At 42.9% G+C, this 24,778-nt stretch overlaps 1 long non-coding RNA gene across 1 annotated transcript in view; it reads right to left on the minus strand.

The window, feature by feature from the left end:
* Positions 1-24,778, minus strand: part of LOC135204751 (uncharacterized) — a 50,979-nt gene that overhangs the window by 20,841 nt on the left and 5,360 nt on the right. The window contains exon 2 of the long non-coding RNA XR_010312328.1: positions 11,288-11,383. This is a non-coding gene — a long non-coding RNA (uncharacterized LOC135204751). The remainder of the gene's footprint in view (positions 1-11,287; positions 11,384-24,778) is intronic.

A 24,778-nucleotide genomic window follows, 5' to 3' on the forward strand; every position in this document is an offset into this window, starting at 1 on the left:
GCGGAGGGAATCGCATCGGTACTGACTTTGCCAGGTTCGTGACTTTCGTCCAAGGACAAAGTCTCTTCCGCAATATCGGCAGGATCCAGTAGATTTGGTCTCTGAGCCTCCTGTTGGCTCTTGTCCGCCATACCTGGTTGATGTCCTTCAGTTTGGCTTTCAACAGAACGTCTGTAACAGAAGCAAACTGAAGTGAACCTAAGACTCTTTTTTGGGTCCTCAGAGACGCCTGCTTGTTCTTGAGGAATCGTCTCGTAGCTTTCGCTATCTCTCTACGCTTCTCCGGCAGGATAGATAGCTTGTGTGGTCAGGTCCCATTGTATTCCCAACCATTGAAAGCGTGACGCCGGAACAAGGCGGGACTTTTTGCTGTTTATCTGGAATCCCAAATATTCTAGGAATTTTATTACTTTGGCTGTCGCCCTGCGACATTCCTTGTCGCTGTTTCCCAAATGAGCCAGTCGTCTAGATAGGCTACTAGCATTATTCCTTGAGCTCTTAGTTCCTGCACTACTGTCTCTGCTATCTCTGTAAATATTCTGGGCGCTATATTGAGCCCGAATGGCATGACCTTGAAGGCGTAAGCCTGGTTTCCTAGTTTGAACCCTAGGAAGGGAGAAAAATGCCTTGCTACCGGAACATGACAGTAAGCATCTGTAAGATCTATAGAGGTGGTGACGGCCCCATGGGGAAGTAAGGTCCGCACCTGCGAGATGGTTAGCATGCGGAACTTGTCGCATTGAATGTATAAATTGAGATGGGACAAGTCCAGAATTATTCTTCATATGTCCGAGTCCTTTTTTGGAACGCTGAACAAGTGCCCTTGAAATTTCAGGTGCCTGACTTTCTTTATTACCTTCCTTTGAAGGTCTTTGGCGTAGTCTAATAGGTCCACCGTTTGGATTTGATAGAAACTGGTTGGTGGAGGAGGCCCTTTTATCCAATTCCACCCCAGGCCTTTTGATATTATACTGTGGGCCCACATGATGAACTTCCAACGGTCCCGGAAGAGGTACAGCCTCCCTCCTACCTGGGAATTCTCACTGGCTGGATAAGGACCTACTTCCTCGGCTTCCTTGGAAACCTCTTCCTCTAGCGGAGGCTCTGGCGCTGGATCTGTGCCGGAAGGCCCCTCTTGCTCTGCTACCCCTTGCAAATCTGTTATAACCTTGAAACGCCCCTTGTGATTCAAAGGAGGCGTTGAAGGCCGGGGATGTGACAAACGTAGCCGAACTCTGGGGTTGCTGAGACGGCTGGCTCTGCAACAAGACAAATTGTTGCTGAGGTTGAGCCTTTGATGTCGAAGGCTGACAAAGCTGGGCTACAGGGACTGCCTGTACCACTGCTTGGGGTTGGGAGATCTGGAAGGACTGGAACTTCCTAGGCCTCTTTCTACCTTTGGGATGCACTCCGGAGGGTTCAAATTTCTTCTTTGAGATAAGGCCCTAGTGAACTCATAGGTTCTGGTTAGCCCTGGCCGCTTCCCCGAGAGCACTATTCACCATGCTATCAGGGAATAGGTTGGCTACCCAGATTGGAGCCTTAATGAGCCTGTTGGGCTCATGTCTGATGGAAGCATCGGCTAAAACATGCTTCCTGCAGTTCCTTCTGGCTACGGCAAAGTCGTATACATCACATTGAAGGGTCTGTAACAGCGATTTCGTCAAGACTCGGAATAGAGACTCCTCAGCATAGACAAGGGCTGTCATCTCTGCTGTAGTGACTGAGTTGATGGACCTACTCAGTCTGCATTTTGCCTCGTATTCCACCTTGATCATAGCCTCCGGAATCCTGGGTAAGCGCTCGCTGAACTGAGCAGAAGCACAGTCTGGGTTGAGCTTGCCCACAGTGAATGTTGCTAGGGCATCCACCCAGCACTCCAGGTCTCCAGGGAAGAGCAGAGAGGTTGGATCTGTCTCCTTGGGCTGAGGCATTGGTTTTTCTTCCATTACAGCTTGCAAGGTTAACTCCATGACCTGTGATGTACATGGCGCTGGAGTGTCGTCCCCTACCGCGAACATGGTGTAGGAACCTTTATGTGGTGTCAACTTAGTGTTGACACACTCCCAATCTGATAGGGTACGAACCCATGCCAATTGAGCTTGATCCCTCGGGTAAATTATCGTCTCCTTCGGGACCTTATCCACCCTTACCAATGCTTCCTCTGTTAGCCGGGCATAGCCCGGGAAGGGGAATTGGAGGCCCGGGTGGAAGAACTCATAGGCTTCCACTGGATGGGTCCCACAACCCTCGATCGTCAACATGCCTTCTGAAAAGGGAGCATGAACCACAAGCTGCCATGGATTGCTGTTGATGAATGGTGGGAGCTTGGATTCGTCCGGCACAACAAAGGATTGTTCTGTATGTCTGGACCGGAGGAGTTCCGCCATCAAGCTCTCCTGGTTTTGAAGTCTTTGAGTCAGGGACTGCATAGACTGTCCCGACGTCTCTAGACTTGATACGAGCTGAGAGGACATCTCTTGGAACTTAGTCTGAACCAAGTTGCCCATCTCCTGCATAAGCAGGCTCGAGAAGGTCACTGGATCAAAGCCGGACTCCATTGGCCTGGCACTGGGACCTTTAGCTCTCGACCCCTGGTGCGGGGGAGTAGCTTTGGCCGAGTCCGCCACTGGCTTGGGAGCTGATGACGAACTGGCGGAGCTCGCCTTGGAAGGCTTAAAAGGCTTGGTAGCCTTCGGTAGAGACTTCTTCTTAATGGTTTTTACTGAGCACGACCTGTCCCTACGGTTTGTGGACTTCCCAGTAAATCCCTGGAAGGATGAAGAGAAAGAATGAGATGGACTAAAGGAAAGAACTTTAGTCTGGAGGCTACCTGCCTCACTTACCTCCCTACCTTGTCCCTGGGTGTCGATGACCATAGGTTCTTGTTCCAGGCTGATGGCTGCTACTTCCTCCAAGACCTCCTCGCCTATTCCCTCCTGTTCTTCCGGGAAGGCCTGGGTTTTCTCGCGGATCTCGGCTATGATAGGGGCTGCCACTTCCGCTGCAACAGCTGCCGACATCTTGGCGTTGGGATACAGGAGGGAGCACATCTCCTCCGACAGCATGTAGGGTTGTTTGGACTTGACGTTCCTGCCAAATCCACCTACCCAAATCTTGAGGATTGCTAACGAGGAGGCCTTGAGGGCCTGAGAAGTCTGTAAGAGATAGTCGAATCAGGTCCCCTTGTCTTGGTTAGCTTGTGTCTATTGACCAATATAATTCAATATAATTCTCAGAATATCATTTAGGTGAGAATGGAACCTACCGACTCGTTAGTAAGGTCGCTTGCGAGTGCGTAACACACCTCGCAGCCATCAGGGTGCCATACCAGGAGGTCATCTACCTGGACTGCACACCCGGCATGAGATCTGCAGACCTCATGCCCGCATGGCTGCTGGAGAACCGCCGTACACGCAATCTCCTGACAGCGTACCATCTGTAAGTTTAATTGATACATGAGTATTGTTAAGTAGACCCGCCGGAGTTGGATCCGGTGATATGTGCATGGTTACTAATTCACTAACAATGCACAATTAAATCTCCTAATGTCCCCGCGTGCTCCAAATTTATAATCTCACTCTCGCCGTAGTTATAACTAGCAAGGTTGGCTTGGTACGAGCAGAACAGGGAAAAGGTAAACCTGAGCCTGAATCTGATCACACCGGAGTAGCAGTTCCCAATCTTCTGGGAACACTTCTCTTAGCCCCAATCCGCCCCCACCGGAGTGGGAAGCAGAAGTCACCGGCAGACAGTACTAAAAAAGGAGCGGCGGGAACCTTGGTACGTAGGGTTCCGGTACTTGAATACCCGGTGGGGTGAGATACTGCCCGCCGTAGTAATACGGGCCAGATACATACCCTGGAGATATATATATATTAAAACTAAATTCTAAAACTACGTAAAATAAACTCTGCCTGTCGTTGCCTACTCTGTAATCCACCTACTCGTTATTGCTATAATTATAGCTTCCGGAGCTGGCCTAATACGAGCAGAACAGGGAAACTAGGTCCCGGTCCCACCGGAGTGGGGGAAGCAGCAAAAACAGAATAGGAATATGGAAACAGAGTGGCGTCAATCATGGTAATCAAATCCCGGCGTATACCATCCTGGCGAGTTAGGTGGCCGGCCATCCCTCGCCGAGGTGGACACCAACCAGAGGTCATACCCGTAGAGTATCATAAGCTGTTCCACTCCTCCAACTACCCCCCCAAAACCGAGTTCAACGCTCTAGCTGTTGTTACCAGTAAGATAATGTATAGTGAGCAATCATAGCCCCACTGGAGTGGGTCCGGAACGGGAGGGAGGTCGCAGAGTAGAGTGGCAAGCTCGTGATCGGCTGGCCACAGCAACCGGTCAGGTGGGAGGACCCTCCGAGAAGCCATGAATCAACCACTACCAAAGGGGTAGAATACTTTAGGTCAACTCACCCCTCTATATAAGATAAGGCACGCACTACACATAATAAACGGTTGATAAGGTACTATAGGAGGTCCTGATGTGAGAGGGTGTGAAAGCCCACCTGAGCAGCTAGCCTAACCCTCCAAAATCGGAACTCTGATCTGGTCAGGTAGGCCAGGATGGCTCTGTTAGGACATCACAAGGAGGCCACTGTAAGGGCTACCTTAACCCTCCAAAATCGAATTTCGATCTGGTCAGGCAAAATAGACGAGCCCCTATGATCGTACCAAGAGATAAGTCTCTCTGGCACTGGCTGAACCACCAAACCAACGAATCAGTTTGGTCTAGTTAGCCTATACTAATATAAGAAGGGTATCGGGATACATCCCCTTGCCTAGCCTACCTTCCAAAACCTATCTAGATCTGGTCGGGTAGGCTAGGGTATGCATCTCACGTAAGGTAATCGACCTTATCAGATGTAATTACTATAAAATTTATAACAAATGCCTAAATCAATGACTAAACAAGACTACAATCAGTATGAGGAACTGATTGAAAGTTGTAATGAGGTTGTTATGATAACACTCGCTGGTAACGATGCACACAAGGTGGCTGACTCGGGAGCGGCGTCATGCTGGGCCCCCACTACGTTCCATCAACAAAACAATATTATAAAAGATGCATCGCTACCCAACTGTGAACAAAAATGGCAATTGAAGTACTCAACTTAGGTGAAGATGCTTCCTGACAGTCAGACATCTCGAAAAGATCACTACAACTTGCCACAAAATCACACGCGTGCGAGCGAAACAAGTGCTATGAAAGGAATGTTTGGGCAGGACGATAGTAGTAGCAGTAGCGGGAGGTAGATGGCCGTGGAATGGCTCCTCTCTAGAGCGGGGGAATTTGAGAAAGGAGAAGTCTAATTGGCAGAGGACCTCTGGTAGTGGCTTTCACGCGCCCGCCCCAGATACCATACCGACGCCCTATGAGGGTGAGGGAGCCGGGTAGTAACCCTGGCATTCCATATGGCTTTTTCTCTTGTATATTTAGGAATTATTTATACTGTAGAAATGAGTGCTATAAGGAGCATTTCAATGGGCGACACAGGTCTAGCCCAGAAAATAAACATTTTAGAAGCCAACAGTAAAAATTTTTTCTTTTATTAACAATAAATACAATAATTACTTTCTAGCAGATAAACATTTGATTTCCTTGACAAATTTTATCTATTTCATTACCAAATACAGGCAGTCCCCGGGTTAAGACGGGGGTTCCGTTCTTAAGACACGTCGTAACGAAAATCATCGTAAGCCGGAACGACATTGGAAAAATGTCTTAAACTAATAAAAAGTTATAAAAACCTTACTTGTAATCCTTTGGTTACACTACATGTTGTTTCCTTTAGTTTTATGTACAACCTGGAGTTATTTTCATAAAAAAATGCTGGTTCTTGAAGGTAAAAACTATTGTAATCCTCTGGTGACACTACATTCTTGAAGTTTTATGTACAACCTGGAGTGATTTTGCCAAATCTTGAGGGCTACAAGAACAGTTGATTACTATTTACGTATCATATAGACTAATTAAAGTAAACGTAACTTTAAATAGGCTTATATAATAGTATCAACAAAACATTTACTGGCATGAGTCAGAGGCCGTTTAATGAAACGAACACTTCTCTGTCCTATCTGTTCAGAAAATAAACGTTACGTCAATCCCCAAGACCATTGTTGCCAAGATGCCTCTCTCTCTCTCTCTCTCTCTCTCTCTCTCTCTCTCTCTCTCTCTCTTCTCTGATCAAATTACTGGATAATGTCTCTCTTTGGATACCTCGATTTTGCCAAATCTTGAGGGCTACAAGAACAGTTGATTACTATTTACGTATCATATAGACTAATTAAAGTAAACGTATCTTTAAATAGGCTTATATTATTAGTATCAACAAAACATTTTCTGGCATGAGTCAGAGGCCGTTTAATGAAACGAACACTTCTCTCTCCTATCTGTTCAGAAAATAAACGTTACGTCAATCCCCAAGACCATTGGCAAATGATCTCATTTGCCAAGACGCCTCTCTCTCTCTCTCTCTCTCTCTCTCTCTCTCTCTCTCTCTCTCTCTCTCTCTCTCTCTCTCTCTCTCTGATCAAATTACTGGATAATGTCTCTCTTTGGGTACTTGGAATTTGTGTTGTAATCTAACCAGAAACTTAGTTTTGTTATTATTACTGGAAACAAGCAATGATTTTTTCATTATTTGCGCTTTTGGACTGTTATAAACTTTGCGCATTGCAAGCTAGTATTCATTCGCTCGGAAACTAGTTCCGCATATGAGGCGTCACTAAAAAAATTCGAAAAATACGACATAAAAAGTGTCGAAAATCATCATAACCTCAAAATTTTTGTTGTAATCTAACCAGAAACTTATTTTTATTAATATACTGTGCTAAAATATAAAGAATTTTTATCATAGTATACGCTTTTTAAAAGCGTCGTTAACTCGGAGCGTCGGAAGACGCCTCTCTCTCTCTCTCTCTCTGATCAAATTACTGGATAATGTCTCTCTTTGGATACTTGGAATTTGCGTTGTAATCTAACCAGAAACTTAGTTTTGTTATTATTACTGGAAACAAGCAATGATTTTTTCATTATTTGCGCTTTTGGACTGTTATAAACTTTGTGCATTGCAAGCTAGTATTCATTCGCTCGGAAACTAGTTCCGCATATGACGAGTCACTAAAAAAATTCGAAAAATACGACATAAAAAGTGTCGAAAATCATCATAACCTCAAAATTTTTGTTGTAATCTAACCAGAAACTTATTTTTATTAATATACTGTGCTAAACTATAAAAAATATTTATCATAGTATGCGTTTTTTAAAAGCGTCGTTAACTCGGAGTGTCGGAAGCGTCAGCGACGTAACCTCGGAACAAACGTCGTAACCCAGGGCGGATTTTTCAATGAATATTTAAGAAAAAGCGTCGTAACCTTGGAATGTGTAACCCGAAGCCGTCGTAACCCTGGGACTGCCTGTATATTGATTTCACACATTTTTCGGATAAAAATAATTATCCCAAAATATCACTCCTGAAATATCTGTATAAGCTACATACAGTAGTGCCTCACGTTACGAAATTAATCCGTTCCGAAGCGGCCTTCGTAAGCTGATTTCTTCGTATCTAGAACTACGTTTTACATGTAAATTACCTAATTTGTTCCAAGCCCTACAAAAACACCACAGTAAATTTTATAATAAAGCTAAAATGACCAATAAACAATGAAATACAACAATTTGGACCATTCAATACCTAACATAACCATGACTGTACCTGTAAATAAAGTGTATTAGTGTACAGGGTACAAGAAATACTGTATGTACATGTACGTGCGCATGTAGTAAAATGTGGAACCTTACCTTTCGAGTGAGGCGATGTCCGAAAGTGACGATAGAGGAGAAGGACAAATGGCAGAAAACTTGAAAACTTAGCTTAACGAAACACATTAAAAAATGTCAGGAAACATTATCACTAAAATTTATGAAACACATTAACAAATAGCAGAAAACATTAACACTTCTTGATCTCCATCTTCGTTCTCCATAGAAAGCATCCTCTTCTTTCCATGAACTTCTGCAACATTTTTGGGACCCATGGCTAATAACGTAAGTAATTAAGTTCACACACAACACGATAAAGTAACTTACAGTACAATGAAAGCAAAATCACTAACACGAACGTACATTAACAAACGAAATATATGTGAATGAATGAATTCCAGTGTTTACGATAACACTGCCACAAAAAATGGTCAAGGAACGCCTTTACATAGAGGCATGATGGGACAGATGCTGACCAATAGGAGAGCAGGATCTTACGGCGGTGACTAGCATCAGGAACCAATGGGAGAGCGGGAGGATGGTGGTGAGTCTACTGAGTTGGCGGTGCGCTAGTTTTGAAATTGTTCTCAGCAGCCCGGGCGAATCTCGGACTTTACCCTTTCACAACCTGAATTATTTTCGTACACAGAAGCAAAAAAATCTTTGTCTTTGCTTTCGTAACCTGAATTTTTCGTACATAGGGACTTTCGTATGTAGAGATTCCACTGTACTTATGTATATAGTACATTTATGTCAACTGAAGATAAATGGATCAGTTTGACAGACCTACCTTAAGAAAGTGACATTTAAGTAAATGGCACCTGTGGGTTTTATCTCATTTCTTCTCATATGTTTATGCCTAAGTCTGAAAACCGTAACCATTCTTTAATATCGCGGCTATGTGTTTTGCATAAATTGTTCATTCATAAATGTGTAGGTTTGTGAAATGTTCTAGATTCTAATAACATAACACTCACAGCACCAATGAAGAGAAACAAGCTGCTACTTTTCCATGAGGAGAAAACTCAAAAGAGAATTGCACTGAAGAGCAAAGTACAACATATTAAGTCTAGGAGGAGAAAGGGAGGAGGCAGTAGAAGATGAAACTGATGAGGATGAAGACGATGACCCCTTCCTGTGGAAATTGATTCTCTAGGAGATGACACCAGGACTGCAAGAAGACCGTAACATGGGAAAGGAGGGCGTTATGCCATGGCAAAGAACCAACCTGATCAAGAGCAGAGTTCATTTGGCTGACCCGGACAGGCTGAGCCGAGTTGAGTGAGCTGAGCAGATCACAACCACATAATTATGAGTGGTAATTGTCAGCAGAGAACTATCACCTCCACCCAATAGACTATTATCCTTTGAGGCCAAATCCCCAAGAAGAAGAATAGAGGGATTCTGAGCCTGCTGTCCTACGTGTTCAGACCCTAAGGTCCTGGCACAAGAATGGGACTTGATCATGCACCAAGGTGTTGGCATGAAGTTTCATGCTCTGCAGAAGCCTAAACCAGACTGAAGAGCAAACTCCTGTACTGGTAGAGGGATGTAATAGCAAGCACTCGGCAAGGGCCAGAATTCATATTAATTAACATACTTGGAAAAATTCCCGACTCTCCCAAGGACAATCATCATGAAAACTTATCTCACCTGAGAGCTCGGATATCGCAAGAAACCAAGCAATCAGCAAGTGCTAGCATTTTTAAGGGAACTAGGCATTTGGAGAGGTTCCAAAGTCTTGTAAAACAATAATCAGGTGAGTTTTGTCTCACCTGATTACTCGGAAACAGATGAAACCAAGCACTCAATGAGCACATGAAAATTCACAAGAAATCAAGCGCTCGCCGAGATTCCCGACTCTTGTGATAATCATCGATAATGCCTGACTCACCTGAGTGTTTGGAAATCACCGAAAACAAAACACCTAGAGAGCACCAAAAATTCTAAGAAATTCAAGCAATTAGTGAGACTCTCGAATCTCGTCAGACGATCATCAGGAGAAGTCCTTCTTTGACTTCCATAGAAGTCAAGGAGGAACAGGCATAGAACCAGTCTTATATGCGAGAATTTAAGACTGGATCAAGAGTGTGATTTAACAGAATATGCACTTGAGGCTCCCAAAATGCGAGACCCATAGGAGACTGCAAATTGGAATCCTCCCAAAGGACAGAAAGAGCCAGGGACCACATTGTCTCCAGGTGTTTGAATCCTCAGAATCAGAACACCAGGTGGGAGTCTACCAAGAACTGAGGGTTGGGAAGAGCCGATGAAAGATCCCATTATGCTTCCTCGGGAGGAGGCAGCCCCTTAGAAATCCTGCAGGAGGTCTCCTTAGGGGAGGAGAAGCATCATTCCTCTTCTTGGCCAGAGGAGGCCTCCTTGAGCTTCAGAAAAGGAAGGGAAAGGCAATGGAGAAGATGTTCTTCAGCGGGACTTCTCCTACAGGATGAAGAACAGACATCATCAGAAGTAGAGTCAATAATCACAGGGCAGCTGGCATAGATGCTGTCCAATGATAAAACTTCAGGAAAACAGCAGCATATTAATATGATTCACAGCAGGGGAATCATACACACACTCGAGAGCCAGAGCCAGAGCATGCTATCATGTCACAGGTACAATCTAAAACACAGAGATAGCCACTCATCTACTGCTGTGATTTACTATCGCTCACTGTCAGCCTGCGGAAAACAGAAAACATTAATAAAGAATGATACTCCTCTTGTACCAAAGAGCACTGCCCTCCGAAACGAGATGAAATCCAGTCTTCAACACCATACACACCACCCCCTCTTCCTCGCCCGACAAGTGAGCGAAGAGGGCAAAGGAGAAGGAAGAATACCGGGAGAGAAAAACTTCTGAGGTTTCCCCCGGTAAATTCTCCTGGAGCGTAAGCATGAATCCCAAATCCAATACTAAATATATACTGCTTTCCCTTACTATTAAAGGGGGAAAAAAGTGTAAGAGTGTTTATATACCCTCGTTGCTGATCCCTATATACATGAAGGGGACAAGCAGCTTCCAAGACTATCACAAAAAGTGGGTCTGCATATTAACAATATTAATATCAAACATATTGAAAATATATCAAAACCATAAAAGAAAGATACCACTGGGAAAATTGATTAATGGCAGTTGAGCAAGATCTCACGAAAACACATCTTCATCTGAAAATGGCCGAGAACAAAATCGGAATGTTTACATCTGGGCAGGCAGGTCTCCCCGCCTACCAGACGGTAGTTACTGCCTAACCACTTTCTTCAAGAATTTTATCAGCTGTGTGCCAGCTTCACTGTAAATAATTCCTATTGTAAAGAACATCAAGTTTGTATATTGTGTAGGAACAAATGTCAGTCAGTGCATTATGAATAACTAACAGACTGGGTTTTGAACAATCATTTGTGTCATTAAGTGACTAAAGGTTCTGTATAGCTTACATTAAATACTACATATAATTCATGGACATTCTCTCTTACTTAAATGATTTCACTTTTATATCACTTACCTAGAATATGTTCCTGAGGAAAATTTACAGGATACTGAAGAAAACCTGTTCCGCAGCAGATTATCAGTGATCATCCGAAACAATAGTACAGGTTATCTGTGACAAAGAGATGTGATCTCCATTAGCACATAGAAGTTTTCATTACACAATGCAGTACCAATGAGATTGTACACTAGGCACTTAAAGCTTCAATGCAAATGTAAGACTAATGCAGTGCAAAACATGTGTAAAAAAATGCAATTCATCCCATTTCCGTCTTCCTGTCTGTGTCCTTGTAAGAACCAGTTAATGTTCCAGGTAATTCCACAATAATATGAACTAAAAATAAGTAATTTTAAAATATGCTACTTTCACTTAAACATTCCAAAATGAAAATGTATTGCAGAATTAGTCTAAACCATTATTTGCAACGGCTTACACATACATCACTTCAAAAAGAAAGTAGAATAATTTTGTAATGTAATGTACATAAATCTGTGAAGAGAGATATAAAAATGCTATTCTAGGCTTAGTTTCAATGAATTACAAAACCACAACTCGTTCAGTCACAACAATTATCATTTAGTTGTTTAACCAAATCATTTGTTCAAAATATCTGACCCTCGTTGGGCTTGTCTAAAAGATTAATTTATTTACAAAAATTAACACTGGCTGTTGAAATTTTGAAATTCACATAAAAGATGTCCAACTGCCAGTCAGTGTTGACCTGCTTTCTTTTAATTCATACAAAGATTGGGCCATGTGGACCAAACAAGTAGTACACACAGGCCATGAGTGGGGCAAATTTGATAAGAGATTAAATGACTTCTCAAGCCTTCTTTTATTTGAAAACGAACAATTCTACCACAGGGTGGATTGCTTTGTGATATCAGGTTCAATATTCCACAAACCCTGACATTCAAGATACGAAATGGGTTTATGTGATGTTAATTGATCACTAACTGAAATGGTTGTCTGATTTGATTACAGAAATATCATACTGCACATTCAGTTTTGGAGGTAGCTAAAACTAATTCAGAACAAACTGCAGCATTATAAAATAACAAATTTTTATAGGAATTACTTTCAGTGTAGCTGGAAATGGTCGTTTAACTTTAAACAAGGTGGAGTACATAATTAATCACTGACTGCGGTGGAAGTCCTGCCCACCCTGTCAGGGTGGAATGAGGTGGGCTTAAATGTATGCAATGTAAAGGACCTCAGGTTTGTATAATTAGGAAAAACAGTTTACTTTTTAAAAATTGGGCTTTGTTCCTACAGATATAGAAACCACTGGTCCTTAATACTCACTAGTTGGAGGGAGGGTTCTGAGCAAGTCTCTCTGAACTGACTGGATTCTACACACCTAGATTACTCCTGGTCGAAAGAGCGAGGGAGTACCATGCCTCTGACATATTGATTGGAGAACAGAAAATGCAAGATCTAATGTTAGACTTCTGAACCTTTTTGAATGGATGAGGAATCGTAACTCATAAAAAAAAGCTGGGAATACTCTATAGAGTCAGAAGCAGTAAGGAAAAGATTCAAAAAGGGTTTGTCTTATTGCCAGTCACGCTTTCCTCCTCTTGCTAGAAGAAGGAGCGGGATTGTTTCTATGCTTCTAGAAAGAAAAATAAAAAATGGACTCGACGTGTTGACTTACTGCATAAGACGCCAGTTCCAGCAAGTGTAGGTTCGAGTCCTATTAGCCACCCAAAGGAAGAGAAGTAGGGGGAGGAGAGGCCAGTCACTCTCGTAATCCCTCTCACTTCAGTGCCACGCCTTAGGCAAGATGCTATCCTGTTAAAGGAGCTGGGTAAGAAAACACAACTTGTTGAGCAGCCACCACACATCCAAGTAAAAAAGGTTCCAAGGACTTGTGGGCAATACCCGAATGTGGATGGACATAAATGTGGTCCGATGACTGTATCCAAACCAACAGATTCCTCAGGAATGCGAGGGATGTACTAAGCCAGTGGTTTTGTGATCTCTCCTGAGGAGCATAGTGGTGACATTGTTGCTAGCTGCAGAGAACCTCCTCCCGATTGTCTCACAAAACCAGTAGAAAGATGTCCTTACACATTTCTTCCTTGTGCAAGTCAATAGTACTAGTGAAAAGTCATCGTGATATTGAAGAAGACCCATGCAAATTGTCTATCTTTTTCACCAATGCTGTTGCAGGACGAGATGCCGTCTTGGGAGAAAGGAACTCTATATGAGTCAAATACCAACAAGAGACTCAGGGTCCCTGTAATAGCAAGACAGAGAGAAGTTTCTCATAAGCAGTTGAATCTCGACTGAGGAGAAACATTACTACTTTCAGGTGAAAGACCAAGACAAATGTAGACCTACGTCTTTCAGAAGTGAATAGGAGAGAAGCAACTCTGGCAGCTCTGACCAAAGAAAAAGACCCACCAACGACACAAACCAGCAAAGATGTCTCCAATCCCTGGGATGTTACAGAGGACTCAAAAAATTATCCAGCTATTTCTGTTCCTGCTCAGTGAGAAAGCCTATGCTTGCAAGGGAAACTGGATAGTCTTTAGTCGTGAAGACACAAGGAATGTACTGCCTGAGGAACCCCTCCTGTGTTGCTGATACAGAAGGTTGGGTCAGGGAAGAACTCCTCTCAGTATCAAGAAAGGCAAAGTCTTCCATCATTTAATTTTAATTTGGGGTGAACAGTGTCTATTGAACACGTTGCAAATTAGAAGACGAAAAATGGCAAGTTTGTCCCCAAAAAGTCATCCTGAGTCATTGTACTTGGTCGGTGCATCTGACAACAGAAGCAAGTCACAAGGAGAATATGCAGGCCAAAATGTCCTGTTGATCGAGCACCAGCCTAATTCCTTCCTCATCATTCGAGAGAGGAAAAAGGGTTAAGGACTGGAAGCAGATTTCCTTCATTCTACAATGGAGAGAGTGAAGGCAAAGGTGTCCCAAGGGGAGGTTTCTAAGGCAACAACAGGACACCGAAGATGACTAGCTATTAGCTGAACTGGATATTTCCAAAATGAGAACATGGGAGAGGATGCGGCACAGAAGTTCGATGGAAGATGGTCGAAACCCAGAAGATAGCAGGTGCTTCTCTTGAAGGAGGGATACCTACTTCCTGGTCTCCGCTATGTTGTATTATGAAGTCCAGACATGACAGACAACCCTTCTTCCAAGCACCAAGAAGGCTGGCTATTTCCACGATTGTCCTTCAAAGCCTGAGACTTCTTAGGGATCAAGGAGGAGCTGGTCCAACCCTAAGGTCGGGCCAAGCAAATACAGAGACCTAAGGGTCTTGGCCATTGCCGGGAGAAAAAGCCAGATGCCCTGGCACATTCCTTGTATCAGTACAAAAAATATCACCAATGTTAATGCTTGTCCATTCTCCAAAAATTCAGCACAAAATTCAGCAAAATTTCAGCAAGTTTCAACACAATTCACCAAGATTCAATCAGATTCATCAAGTTTCAGCAAAACTCATCCCCGTGAATCACTGAAAATATTCTCCAAAGTTACAAAAACTCAACAAATAATTAACACTAGACTTCTCCCATGAATTCATTGTAATAATTCTCCTTGAATAATTATCTGTAATAATTATCAAATAATCTCCCATGAAATATCTCAAATCTCTCGCAAAACAATTCTCCCGTAATGATAATTATACTTGAGCAAACCTCCCGTGACACATCTCAAGTACAATAATTATTAATAATAATAATAACTCTTCATAGCAATAATTCTCTTGCAAAAATTTAAAGTAAGGGTGAAATTCAAATAGCATACACTAGTATTGCTGAATCCTATGACATACAATTTCTCCAGCATGCAACACCATGACATAACACCATTGCCACACAACACAGATACAACACCAATCATCGGCATTTCAAAGTAATCTCTCCAACACAATAAAAAAATAATCTGTGTATCCCCCTTATATTTGTGTCTTTCAAGGCACAACGAAACATATAACACATCCCGTGCATGTTAACTACTTTTCCCCTCATTCACGGAAAAGAAAAATCTCTTTTCTAAAATAAAAGACTCCATGGGCATTTCACTTCATCAACTAATCAATCAGCTGATATCTTAGCATTCATGGTCAAGGCCAAATCCATCTCCCAACACAAAGAAAAAAAAGGAAAAGGGGGAGTTCACCCACACTGAGAAAAAAAAATTTCTCCCCCCCTGAGAACAACCCCTCAGTCGAGCGGCAGAACAGCCCGAGGCATACCAGCAGTATCCCCCATCTCCCCTTGAACAGTGTCTGAGGACCCCTTCCCAAGATATACACTAGTACCCATCCCCTGCACTATCTCTCGAGGGAGGCTAGTGGTACTCTCCATGTGACTATCCCCCCCGAGGGATGCCAGTATACCCTCGCAATGCAAGGCGCCTCTCTGCAGAAATGTGCTGAGCCCGTAAAATTGTGGCCGCTCTGTGTCACTAAGCCAAATATGATTATCTAAGCACAGTTCACATGCATAGAAAAATACACTCCTTTGTTTTAAACAAAGACGAATGCATACGTCTATTATAAACACGTGCAAATAAAGAAAATACGTCACTATGGGGCAAAAACAAGAAAAATTGTTGACCTCTTGAACCAATCCCATAACCCTGAAATATTTAAACACAAACCCTCTCCCTTTGATAAACAATAGTTCTTTAACACTCACCACTCCATAATGGGAACAAAAGGAACTCGAAATTCTTCGTAAAACGCGTAAATCTCGTCGGCACAATACAAACGCGATCGGCGAGATGACCCCTAGCAACCGTCACTCATGAACTAGACTGAGTTGCTTGTTTCACGACTCCCGCCCTGAAGAATCTCGGTACGAGCAAATTTGATGACCCTAATAGAAATTTTCTTTCCTCATCCCCCCATCGCACGGACGGATATTTTCTCTACCCCTTTTATTTTCTAACTGGCCACCCATCTCTACATTGGCGTTCCTAGGCATAGAAAAGAAAAAACTTTTATATCCCCTCTTTAACCGTCTGCCACCACTGTAACATGGGGGAAGGACCCCCAGTATTCATAAGGTAAGCGTGGACACGAAACGGAAGGCAGACCCCATTACTCCATTAAACACACAGGCTCTCTCTCTCTCTCTCTCTCCAAGGAATCCAGCAATCCCTCTCTCTCTCTCTCTCTCTCTCCACCTCTTTCTCTCCATTCTAACAGGTAATGAAAATGAGAGAGTTGCATCATAACACTAACGTTTATTTACAAGAATAAATAAATCAATTAACCAAGTAATCCAGTCTTACAGACTAACTCAAAAACAGTACATTGTCAAGTCACCCAAAAGTCCACACCCCTCCGGGAACTCTTTTGTCCCCCGGCATTCAGATCCGTCTGTTTCAAAGATACAGAACACATCCCGGTAAGTACACACAAGTTTAAAGACAAAGTTAATAAAATGGAACATCTTACAAGATATCAAACAAGCCATCCCTTTGGCTAAAGTAAAGGTAACACTTACCCATTCCCAACCGGAATATCACTCACTGTTTAAAAAAACACTTTGGCATCCGCCATCGTGGCTTTGCCTTCCCCCACGAATCTCTGTGCAAGTCTTCCCATAGACTTGGCTAGTGATACATTATGAATAGAAGAGGCGCACACGCACATACGAATGCACACTTTGACAACGCCTCATATTACTGGCTACAACCAGTTTCCCAAAGGCACTTTGAGAAGAGTTCATAAACTGTCGTACATTGACTTCCTGAATTAAGCACTTTTATCTCACGCCACCCCCAGAAACTCATTCATCAGCTACTCTCTGCACTGTTCTCCACATTCCATAGGTCACAGAGAACGCATATTATTAATCAAAACCCTATGCCTTACATATATGTATATATATATCATATATATATATATATATATCTATATATATATATATATATATATATATATATATATATATTATATATATATATCTATATATAATATATATATATATATATATCATATATATATATATATATATATATATATATATAATAAATATATATATATTATATTATATGTATATATATATATATATATAATATATATATATATATATATATATATATTAATAGATATATATAATATATATATATATATATATACATATACATATATATATATATATGATATATATATATATATATATATATATATAATATATAATATATAATATAAGTATAATATTATAGCTAATTATTATATATTATATATGTATATATATATATCATATATATATATATATATATATAATATATATATATATATCTATATATAGATATATATATATATATCACCACCTGACCAACCTAGCCAAAGTTAAGGTGTTTTAACTAAGGCTTAAGAGTTAAGAAGTCGCCATTGGCGGCGACTCAACAACTAAATGAAGAGCTCTTCCTAACCATTTTCTACAGGATAGGATGAGTGGTACTTCTTGCCCCCAAGATTGTGTCTGCAGACACGTATGGCCCTAGTGAGCAGCAGATCTCATGTGCCATCTTCACATCCCGCAGGGAGTGTGAAGTGAACACAGAGTTGCTTCGCTAAAACGTGGTACTCAGTATGTTGCCGAGTGCCATGCTCTGTTGAAATGCTTCCGAGGCCGCGCCCTCACCTCGTGAGCATTCAGATCAAAAGATTTCAAATCTTTGTGCAAACACAATGAAGAAGCCTTTTTGGAAGAACTTAACACTAAAGCCAGGGTGTTCTTCGATATGGGCAAGTCTGGTCTTTTTCGGAACACTGCAGATTGTCCGAAGGACTTTGACTTTCTTGAGTTTTATGTAGATAAAACTTGAAAGACCCGACAGGGCACAGGACTCTCTCTGGCTCCTGCCCAATAACTTGTGCCATCCTTGATTCCAAGCTCCTGGCCCAAGGACAAGATGGGTTTCCATTCTTAGGCCACAACAGAAGGCTTAGAGAACACACCGCATTGTGTTCTCTAAAGCCAAAACTTCTGACGATGGCTTAAAACCTCACTAACCCTCTTTGTCGTAGCTAGGGTGGTTAGAAGATAGGCCTTTCTGATCACGTGGAAGAAGTTAACAGGTAATAGAGGTTCGAATGCTTTGACATCAAGAACTTCAGACTACGTCTAAGTTCCATATTGAAGCTTCGATCTGGACATGCACAGTCAGTCCGTGTGTACTAAAGTCAGGTGACCGACCAGTTGACCAGTCAGACGAATCAAGGACAGCAAGGCTGTACCCTGAAGACCATAAGGCACTATTCTTCGCTGAAGGATGAGTGTCTGGACTGCCTGGGCGATTCAAGCTAAGCAAACCTTGGGGGTGTATCAACGCAACCCAACGTCGTCAGCGAATCAACTCATGAGCAACTCCTGACTCGAGCTTCTGGTTCCAGGAGAAATGAGCATGGAGCAAAAAGGCGATTCAGTCCCGAAGGACGAATGCCTGACAGTCCAACCTGGTCTCATGTTACACGATCAACGGGGGTGTATAAACGCAACCGACTTCGTCAACAAGAAACTCAGGGCTACTATATGTCGCCTGATCTCGCACGAGTGTCTGACTCCGAGAAAACAAGCGAGACAAAAAGTAAAAGGTGAGCGAGTTTCGAGATTCCACAGAACTCAAAGATCGTGAAGGGCTTTGTTGTTTGACAGAAGCAAATCTCTGAGCCCAAAGGCTGTCAACAACATATTTGCGTATTGTTTAATAGTTGTGACTGCCAGCATCTCGATAGTCTGAACGTAGTCAGACTCAGAGCGGAGAGGTTATAGGTACCTTTCGTGTTAGAGTAGACCGACTCTCTCGGAAAAGGTCCTTGGAAAGTGAACTAGGAAGGACGTGACCTCTGTGAATCCAGGATCTTGAAGGCCAACATGGGGCGATCAGCGTCAGTGTCGCTCCCTGTGACGTCATAATTCATCTTATTACATTTCCTAAGCGTTTGAAAAAAGGGGGAAAAGAGACTAAACATCCATCCCCGTTCAATACCATAGGATGGCGTGTAATGCTACCTCTCCCGGATCGGGAATAAGGGAGCAGAGAAGAAGCCTCTTCGTCCTCAACATAGCGAAGAGATGAATGAAAAGACGTCCCTAAAGTCTCCACAACTCTTAACATACTTCTAAACAAAGATTCCACTCGGAAGTCAGTAGTTGCTGCCGTCGATCGAGAAGATTCGTACGGACTTTTGCAATCCTGTAACGAACCTCTAGAGGATCGTTACGTTCTATGCCTGTTATCATAATAGGCTCTTTCTCGTAAACTCGAACAGGGACCGAGAGAAGATACTTCTTAAGATATGAGAGAGCTGTGGAATATCCGAGTTGATCTGGACCACTGGTTCCAAAAACTCGTTTCGAGGACTGGAGGGACGACCGAATTGCTTCTACTTCTTTCAGATTATGTTCCAGGACATCTGAAACCCTCTCCAGATTTCCGGCACCTTCTCTCTATCACCTCAGGTGATACTTGACGCACTGAGAGATGTTCAGAATCATTCCTAGATCTTGGATAAAATTTCAGTTTCCCGGTAGGAAAAAACTATAGAGGTCTGAATTGCAGTCTATTCAGGGAAACAAACTTCTTCAGGAAGGAAATGGTCCCCAGCAGGCTCATCCATTCCCTCACCGAGCATGCTTACTTCCCTAATAAGGCTGCGCTTTGCCTAAGCAGGAGAGCATATAATAGTGCAATGTTGCGGTAGACTCGTAGTCCTATACCGTGCGGTAACGAGCACCGAAAGAAGTAAGAGATATCTCTGTTGAACATAGTAAGGCAAAACGAATGCAATGTTTATTAATTCATGTAAGAAATCCTCTCAATCTTAGGCTAAAGTCCGTGATTGTAGGGCAGAGATACAGTTAGTCAGTCAATCCCGCAGGAGAGAGAGACGTAACCGCCAGCACAGAGATGCGGTTAGTCAGTCAATCCCGCAGGAGAGAGAGACGTAACCTACCGCGCATAACAGCGAACGAGATGGTACTGGCTCAGTTGGACTGGAGGACAGTGACAGCAGCTTACACGTTCGTCGTCTCTTACTGTTATGCCTGGGTTACCAGCTACTCTATTCTACGAAGAAATAGGTCCGTTATTTTATGAGCAGAAAGAGACTCTCAAGCTGGTATATTTAAGCGAAACAGAAAACGCTAAATATAGAGATGCGTTTGTGTCGTCATAACACTACCATAAAACGGTAAAAGATAAATCGGAAACTCCTGGAAGGCTGCAGGGAGTACCAATTAAATGCCCTTAAAATAATAGACAATAGACCTCTCCGTTGCCATCCGAAGAGGTAACTACAGCAAGCGTATATGACTTGAACCAAACAGTAGTAAAATAACGCAAGGCAAAATATGATATTGTTATGATACAATAAAGTTTGTTCATACCTACCTGGCAGACATATCTATAGCTGACTTCGGAAATACAGCTACATATATATCTGACAGGCAAGTTTCATGAACAAATCGTAGAGAATCGAAGCGGACAGCTCAAGCTTCTTATGTTATTGGACATAAGCATTCATTGACGTAGTCTACAAGTCTATTTCTTGTACGAGTCTGCGATTGATGAATGAGAGCTCTTCCGAATCTTGTCAATAAGAGCTTATCCGCTTACGCAATATAAAGTTATTGATATGTTTGTCAATGCGAACTAACCCATTTATGGGACAAAGAGATATTTTGTCAATGAGGGGATACCCACGTACTTGACAAAACAATAGTATATTGTCAATGGGGGAAAGTCACTGAATTGACAAAACGTAATCCAGGAAGTTGAGCATATAATTTTCCCGATTCCCGTATCAATCGAGGAAGGGGCAAGAATCCTGTTAAGAGACTGGGCTTACGGCAGGTAGGACCCCGATGTTCAACTTCGGCAGCGTAGTCCCGAACTAGGAACTAACAAAATCTATCATCTGAAAAGCCCTTCAGATGGACTAAAAAGCTTGCAACCTAAATTTATTGGCAGTATGGCTAAGGAAGTCCTGTCTTGCGCTTTCCTGAAGAGCGTCCTCTTGATGAGTGCCTTTGCAAGAATCCTACCAAACGTTGTCGAGCGTCATGACGTTCAGGACGTCGAGCTTTTACATAACCCGTAACTGCCTTATCGCAAAGTCTTGACTACGGTAGAGCAAATGTGATCTTCCCTTGAGCTTTCCTTAACTCCATCCACCTTTGCGAAAAGCAATATTAATGGACAGAGACCTCTTGAATTCACGAAACCCGAGGTCTTGCTGGGTTTCGAAGACGAAGTTGTCTGTTCACTTTAAGCTTCCTCCGAAGCACTGCTTACTTCACATTCTTTGCAGGTGAGGTCGAAGGTATCACCAAAGGTAGAGGTAAAAATTCTTTAGGGCCAAATCGTAAACAAGAGCTTGAAGGAGTTCAACAGAAACGTTCAGCCAGGCGACACACGTGGTGTGCACTGGCGTCCACTGGCGCGCGCTCGGCGTCCACTGGCGTGCGCGCTCGGCGTCCACTGGTGCGCTCGCTCGGCGTCCACTGGCGCGCGCTCGGCATCCACTGGTGCGCGCTTGCCGTGCACCAGCGCGCGCCTGGCGTCCATCCGAGTGTCCCGTCCAAGCTGAGTGTCAAAAGAAGCGTGCAGAAAAGCGTCACGCTCCTGACAGGCGTCAAAACAAGCGAGAGAAACTGCCTTCAGGGAAGAGCGAGATACATCTCAGAGAGAAATCCGACAGCACGAAGCAGTCTCAGGAGAAGGGTTGATCGTGTGAGAATACGAGGGGCGAGGGAACGCCTTCTTATTATCACAGTAACAAAGCTCGGACGTCCGCTCTCAAAAGCGTCCTGCTACTATGACTTCTTTTTCCTATTTCTCGGTGGAAAGACGTACACGTGTTCAGGCGACGTTCGCCTTCTTACTTCTCACTGAAACGCATAACGAGAGAGAGAGAAAGAGGACGTGAAGCGTCCTCTTCTATAAAGCTTCTATTTAGAGGGCGCAAGTCCTTCCGAAAGCTCCAACCCCTGCGCGGGGAGGACGCTTCGGAGGACGAGAAGCAATCCTTCAGGATTCGTGCACGTGCACGCACTTTGGGAGTATCTTCAGGTCTGCCGAAGGCACGTCAGATCGGTGGGGGTTCCTCGTAACCCTCCTTCCGCTTTCGAATGCTCTCTCCCTGTGTTCCTGGGAGTCAAGCAGAGGTCCCGGCCTAGAGGCGAAATAAGGCCGATCTGACGCACCCTCCACTACACAAGGGCCACTGTCACTGCACTTAGCCACTTCATTTTGCTCTCTAAAGCAAGCACTTTCGATTCTAAGTTACGAATCGATAGAGTATCAGAGAAAGGGCAATACCCTTCACAGACACTGTTTTAGGGCCCGAAGGCAACACTACAGGGTTAGGAGTAACAATTACAGAAGTAGCACTCTTCACAACAATGAAGGAGAGCGAGCACCTCTCGCAGACATATTCATAGCCCGTAGGCCATACTACAGGGTTAGGCAAAATAAAGTCTACAGGAAGGTTAGCAGGTTCACTACCCTGACTTTTGTTTACTGATTAATTGCGTACATACGAATCATACGTCTTCCTTACAGAATTAGACAAAGTCTCACACTCCTTACATGACAAATCTCAACAAAGAAGCAAGACCCATACCCCTCGTGCATACCAAGTGCGGATCTACCGAAGCTTTTGGTAGCCACACCCTATCTTTGCAGACAACACCCTCTGAAACTAGCCTAACTAGATTCAGATATCATATGCAAAAATGAATCAAATTCAAATCAATTTAAGATAGCGTATGCCTAGCCACAAATCCAAGTAAATAAATCAAAAGACAATTAGGATACTTAGCGGCAATGAAGTTTCCAAAATCCTAAGACGGAGGTACTGAAAACAGGTGTTTCCAGCACCGGCGACAGAAAAATTATGAATAGAAAATGGGAATGGTTCCTGATACCCACCTCCCAGCGGCGGGAATGGGTACTAACCACCTGGCCGACCACTGCGTGTGCCGGAAGTTTTTGAAATTCTGTCGGACTTCAGAAAATACAGCTATATATATATATGGCAGGTAAGTTTCATGAACAAACTATAACGTAAAGGGCATTACCTCTCACAGACATAAGCTCATAGCCCGTAGGCCATACTACAGGGTTAGGCAAAATAAAGTCTACAGGAAGGTTAGCAGGTTCACTACCCTGACTTTTGTTTACTGATTAATTGCGTACATACGAATCATACGTCTTCCTTACGGAATTAGACAAAGTCTCACACTCCTTACATGACAAATCTCAACAAAGAAGCAAGACCCATACCCCTCGTGCATACCAAGTGCGGATCTACCGAAGCTTTTGGTAGCCACACCCTATCTTTGCAGACAACACCCTCTGAAACTAGCCTAACTAGATTCAGATATCATATGCAAAAATGAATCAAATTCAAATCAATTTAAGATAGCGTATGCCTAGCCACAAATCCAAGTAAATAAATCAAAAGACAATTAGGATACTTAGCGGCAATGAAGTTTCCAAAATCCTAAGACGGAGGTACTGAAAACAGGTGTTTCCAGCACCGGCGACAGAAAAATTATGAATAGAAAATGGGAATGGTTCCTGATACCCGCCTCCCAGCGGCGGGAATGGGTACTAACCACCTGGCCGACCACTGCGTGTGCCGGAAGTTTTTTAAATTCTGTCGGACTTCAGAAAATACAGCTATATATATATCTGGCAGGTGAGTTTCATGAACAAACTATAACATAAAGGGCATTACCTCTCACAGACATAAGCTCATAGCCCGTAGGCCATACTACAGGGTTAGGCAAAATAAAGTCTACAGGAAGGTTAGCAGGTTCACTACCCTGACTTTTGTTTACTGATTAATTGCGTACATACGAATCATACGTCTTCCTTACGGAATTAGACAAAGTCTCACACTCCTTACATGACAAATCTCAACAAAGAAGAAAGACCCGTACCCCTCGTGCATACCAAGTGCGGATCTACCGAAGCTTTCGGTAGCCACACCCTATCTTTGCAGACAACACCCTCTGAAACTAGCCTAACTAGATTCAGATATCTTATGCAAAAATGAATCAAATTCAAATCAATTTATGATAGCGTATGCCTAGCCACAAATCCAAGTAAATAAATCAAAAGTTATATTCAATAAAAAAAAAAAATTTCCAAAAGACAATTAGGATACTTAGCGGCAATGAAGTTTCAAAATCCTAAGACGGAGGTACTGAAAACAGGTGTTTACAGTACCGGCGACAGAAGACCACTGCGTGTGCCGGAAGTTTTTGAAATTCTGTCGGACTTCAGAAAATACAGCTATATATATATATATCTGACAGGTAAGTTTCATGAACAAACCTTTGTTTAGTATTAATATCAAACACCGTAGATACACTTTATTTAAAAAAAATAAATAAATAAACCAAAAGGATCCCTCTTTGAAAAAAGATCAACGACCAGTCAGCCGGAGCTCACAAACACGTGTTCATCGGAAGACAGCCGAAAGCAAAGTGGAGTGCTTACATCCGG

This window comes from Macrobrachium nipponense, chromosome 47 (assembly GCF_015104395.2).
Source record: "Macrobrachium nipponense isolate FS-2020 chromosome 47, ASM1510439v2, whole genome shotgun sequence".
Lineage (NCBI taxonomy): Eukaryota > Metazoa > Arthropoda > Malacostraca > Decapoda > Palaemonidae > Macrobrachium > Macrobrachium nipponense.